This window comes from Camellia sinensis, chromosome 15 (genome assembly GCF_055761805.1).
Source record: "Camellia sinensis isolate YWXY chromosome 15, ASM5576180v1, whole genome shotgun sequence".
NCBI lineage: Eukaryota > Viridiplantae > Streptophyta > Magnoliopsida > Ericales > Theaceae > Camellia > Camellia sinensis.
Window position 1 is genome coordinate 119,572,593 of NC_138975.1, and position 5,694 is coordinate 119,578,286.

Here is a 5,694-nt window from a genome sequence, read left to right on the forward strand (position 1 = left end):
ATTTCGTCTGTCTCTTCCAATGTGTCAGTAGTATTTTCTGTGAAAATAGAAGGAGATGCTTCATTAGAGGAAGTTCCCAAAATAAGGCTAGATAAAGCAAAGGGTGCTTCAAGTTTGTCAAATAATTTGTTAACCCCATTTGCTTCAAGTAAGTCTGCAAGAATTTGGGCCTCTTCCGACGTATCAGAAGTAATTTCGTCTGTCTCTTCCAATGTGTCAGAAGTATTTTCTGTGAAAATAGAAGGAGATACTCAATGAAAACGTAGAAGGTAAAAACAATTTATATATATAGATGAATGAAGTATACCTTGGTGTACGGCTTGAAGAGACTTAGGTAGGGGAGAAGACAAGTTGTGATTCCCACAAGCGGACCACGGATTTTGCAATGTGGCATGATCTAAAGAGAAAAGAGTTCCTTGAGTATGTATACATGATAAAATAAAATGAGATACAAGGAATGAATAAGAATACCCTTAAAGGTAGCCAATGGCATATGCGAGGCAGCTGGGGAAGTCCGAGGCGCAGTGCCTAAGAAAGTGAAAGGTATTAAAAAAAAAAATGTCCTAATATAAGAAAATGACGAAAGCCCCTTGCTAAGAAATCAAACCATTGGGGTGAAAGACACAATCACTGCCAAGGTTTCAAGCCATTGGGGTGACGGACACAATCACTGCCAAGGTTTCAAGCCTTTGGAGTGACGGACACAATCACTGCCAAGGACTCAAGCCGTTGGGGTGACGGACACCATCACTGCCAAGGTTTCAAGCCATTGGGGTGACGGGCACAATCACTGCCAAGGTTTCAAGCCGTTGGGGTGACGGACACAATCACTGCCAAGGACTCAAGCCGTTGGGGTGACGGACATAATCACTGCCAAGGTTTCAAGCCGTTGGGGTGACGAACACATTCACTGCCAAGGTTTCAAGCCGTTGGGGTGACGGACACAATCACTGCCAAGGTTTCAAGCCGTTGGGGTGACGAACACAAGCCGTTGGGGTGACGGACACAATCACTGCCAAGGACTCAAGCCATTGGGGTGACGGACACATTCACTGCCAAGGTTTCAAGCCGTTGGGGTGACGGACACAATCATTGCCAAGGTTTCAAGCCGTTGGGGTGACGAACACAAGCCGTTGGGGTGACGGACACAATCACTGCCAAGGACTCAAGCCGTTGGGGTGACGGACACAATCACTGCCAAGGTTTTAAGCCATTGGGGTGACGGACACATTCACTGCCAAGGTTTCAAGCCGTTGGGGTGATGGACACATTCACTGCCAAGGTTTTAAGCCGTTGGGGTGACGGCCACATTCACTACCAAGGTTTCAAGCCATTGGGGTGACGGACACAATCACTGCCAAGGACTCAAGCCGTTGGGGTGACGGACACATTCACTACCAAGGATTCAAGCCGTTGGGATGACGGACACATTTACTGCCAAGGACTCAAGCCATTGGGATGAAGGACACATTCACTGCCAAGGTTTCAAGCCGTTGGGGTGAAGGACACAATCACTGCCAAGGATTCAAACCGTTGGGGTGAAAAGATACAATCACTGCCAAGGATTCAAGCCATTGGGGTGACGAACACAATCACTGCCAAGGATTCAAGCCGTTAGGGTGAAGGACACAATCACTGCCAAGGTTTCAAGCCATTGGGGTGAAAGACACAATTACTGCCAAGGTTTCAAGCCATTGGGGTGAAGGACACAATCACTGCCAAGGATTCAACCCATTAGGGTGAAGGACACAATCACTGCCAAGGATTCAAGCCATTGGGGTGAAAGGACACAATCACTGCCAAGGTTTCAAGCCATTGGGGTGAAGGACACAATCACTGTCAAGGATTCAACCCATTAGGGTAAAGGACACAATCACTGCCAAGGACTCAAGCCATTGGGGTGAAAGGACACAATCACTGCCAAGTATTCAAGCCACTCATTGCCATTAGGTTGGAACGGGCAATGATACTTGCAAACAAACTCTGACGCCTTACGTGTTGCCTGCAAAAGAGATAAAAAGACATGAAATAATTGTTAACCCAAAAAAAAAAAAAAAAAATTAGTCATCGTGATTCGTACAATTAAAATTCACTTGCACGAATCACGAGGGGCAAGGCTGGCTGATTCGACTTTTTTTTTTTTTTTTTTGACCAATGGTACAAAGGGTTGCTACTAATACAAAATAAAATAAAAGGTAGCAAGCTTAAAAAATAAAATAAAATATATATATATTTAGTAAACAGTTTGAAACTTTGTTTGGCCTATTTAGATTCATGGTCTACAAAAAAAGGGTTTAAAAAGAAAAACTTGCTAAACAGTTTGAAAAAAAAAATGAAGCTAGTGTGGGAATAAAAAAAGCAACATGTGTTGGTCTGTTCTTCGAAGAAACAAAAAAAGGGACCTTTGTGACAAGGACTTTGTTTGGCCCATTTAGATTCATGGTCTAAAAAAAAAAAGCAAGAAAAATCTTTGTTTAAAAAAGCAGGAAAAGTCTTTGTTTGGGCTCAAGTTTTTTTAAAAAAAAATTGCAGTAGCAATACATAGTAATCAAACTGTGACAAAAAGGCAGCAGGTTTTACACAAGGTTCATATGGGTTATAAAAAGGTTCATGGAGAAGAAAAATTCTACTGGAAGGTAAAAAAAAAAAGAGAGCAGATTAAATTGTGACAAAAAAGCTGCAGGTTATACACAAGGTTTATATGGGTTATAAAAAGGTTCATGGAGAAGAAAATTTCTGCTGTAAGGTAAAAAAAAAAAGAGAGAGCAGATTAAACTGTGAAAAAAAAAAAAAAGGGTCTTTGGGCTAGAAAAAAAATCTGCTGGAAAGGCAGCAGGTTTTTTTTTTGTTCAAGTAAAAATAAAAATAATAAAATAATAAAAAGAAAAGAGTCTACAGCTTTTGTTATGAAATAAGGCAGTAGATTATTCATCCTTTCAAGAAAGGTCTTTGTTGGGACTACTTGGACTTAGGGTCTGATAAAAAAATTTGGAAGGGGCTGTCACATGGTGATATACATGCTAAAAACAATATTTTATGGAGAAGAAAGCATACCTGATTTAAAGGAGTTTGAAGAGATTCTTTTGTGTCTTCTTTAAAGTATAAGAAGAACAACTTTTGCTGGAAAAAAATAAGAAAAATAATGGCTGGAAAGTTGCTGGAAATTTTCTGGAAAACAAAAAAAAAATCTGCTGGGAGAAACAAAATCTGCAGGAAAAAAAAAAAAAAAAGGGCTGCAGGAAAAAAATATATGAATAGGTGTTATAAAGCAAAAATTCCTACTTAAGAAAGGAGGTAATGTTCTCTTAAAATACTTCAAACAAGCAAGAGTTTGGGTAGGATTTGAAATACTAAGTAAGAGTTTGTGTAGGATTAGAAATCCTACCAATGCCAATCTATCCTATTTCATTTAGACAAATTCCTAAAATATATATATATATATATATATGTTGTAAACAAATCCTAAAAAAATAATAAGTGGCAAGTTGGAGGCCCACAAAAGAAAAAGGCCCAATTAAAAATTATGGCCCAGAAAAATCCATGATGGCCTAGAAAAAAAATCTGCTGTAAAAATTGTGGCAAGTTGGAGGCCCACAAAAGAAAAGGCCCAATTAAAAAATAGTGGCCTAGAAAAGGAAAGGTCCATGATGGCGTAGAAAATCTATGGCCTACAAAAGGAAAGGTCCATGATGGCCTAAAAAAAATAAAAAATAAAAAAAAATGGTGGCAAGTTAGAGGTCCACAAAAGAAAAGACCCAATAAAAAAATAGTAGCCTAGAAGAGGAAAGATTCATGATGGTCTAGAAAAATCCATGATGGCCTAAAAAAAAAAAAAATCTCTACTGCAAAAAAAAAATGGTGGCAAATTAAAGGCCCACAAAAGAAAATGTCCAATTAAATCTTGGACCTTACTCATGACCCTTCAAAAAAAAAAAAAAGGTCAAGTCCATAAGAAGGACCCATGCAACAAAAGTAAAAGGGCCCATGAAAAAAGAGCCGTCAACCCCCCCCCCAAAAAAAAAGGGGGCGAGGGACCAAAACAAAAAAATAATCCCATCAAAGACCTAAAGATCATCCAGATAAAAGTGTCAAATTGTCGTGACTCGCACAGTTAAGAAAATTCACTTGTGCAAGTCACGAGGGGCATTTGTTGGCACATAAATTTCAACTAAATTTATGACACATATAAAGCCTATGATAGGAAGGTTGTAGATAATCACTTCCTAAAAAAATATCAACATGATCTGTTGAAGTACATAAATAAAACGACGGTGTATCTCAACGACGTTATTCAAGATGCTCAAGTGACACATGGAGCCTACAAAAGATGACACCTGTAGAGCCTACAGCAAAGACAACACACAGGATGAAACTCCAAAGATCAATCTGGTTAATCAGATATACGATTAATCAGATAGCGCTATTATTCAAAATTCAAATAGCACTATCATTCAATTTGAAATTCAAATTGAAGATGAAGCATTCCTATCACCTGATGGCCCTCCATAAATATGAGGACCATCACACAAGACGGGAGATCAGAAAATCAGAAGTGGAAAAGATCAGAGAGAGAGAGAAAGAAATTGAGAGCTAAAGAAATCGTTACAAGAAAGAAGAAGAGAAGCCTAGAGAACTCAAGAGCCTACGCTAATGGCAATGAATAGGTAAAGGGTTCCAAACGCAAGAATTATATTTTGTATTCGAGGGTTCAAAACCCATAACAATTTCAATAAAATATATTTTTTTTTAAATTGTCTTTTGTTGTTTATTTTGTTCTTCATTAATCGGAGGTTTCATTTGTATAAAATGTGTAATTAATGGTCTGAAATACAGATCAGAAATAAGAACCTGCTATTCAAATAATCAACACTATTTAGTCTAAAAACTAAACAGTGGACATTTGTAACATAAATTTTAAAATGTGTTGAAACACTTCATGTTTTAAAATTTGTGTCTACATGGATTAAATTCGCTTTATGCTCATTAGTCATTATTTGTTGGTGACCTGCAGTGTTAGATCTGACGCAGTAATTGTATTTGGGTCTATTTTTACCAAATTTCACCATAATTCAATGCAAAAATTTCACACAAATAAATTGAACGTAGTTCACTACCTCAACTTGGCTGTGAGGACTGCATTTACAAAAGTTTACATTCATGCACATCTAAGCATGTTCAATCTTTTGCATTCAATAAGGGGTTAAAATGAAATACAACTATAGAAGGATATGATTTTGTGGCAAAAAATACACACGAACAATAGCAAGAAAAATCAAACACAAACAAGAAAACATGGCACAGATATATGTGACTCAGCAAAATTTCTTACATCCACAGCAAGCACTACTAAACTAAAAGAATAGAAGAGTACAATGCGACTATTGTGAAGACAATAATATATATATATATATATACATATATTACGGTTTACATCTACCATAATACTTAGTACAATTTAATATAGTACAAATTATAGTAATTGAATCCGCAACTGTATGGTGAAATGTACAGTACTAATAGGGCTTCATAAGCCCAACACGTGATGGGGTCGGTGATTTCATGGTAAAAGGAGCCAGTCAATGCTCGAACTTGGGGCATTGATAAGAGGGAGTGAGTGACAGTTTCAACTCAACAAGAGCAAAATGGGGAAATTTAGGATTAAGACACGGCCCATACTCCTACGGGAGGTAGTAG

At 37.8% G+C, this 5,694-nt stretch overlaps 1 long non-coding RNA gene across 1 annotated transcript; it reads right to left on the bottom strand.

The window, feature by feature from the left end:
- Positions 1 to 307: 307 nt before the first annotated feature.
- Positions 308 to 557, bottom strand: LOC114309003 (uncharacterized). Its single transcript, XR_014356820.1, has 2 exons — positions 472 to 557; positions 308 to 397 (listed from the first exon to the last, which is right to left on the bottom strand). It is a non-coding gene; the product is annotated as an uncharacterized LOC114309003 (long non-coding RNA).
- Between the last annotated feature and the right edge of the window lie 5,137 nt (positions 558 to 5,694).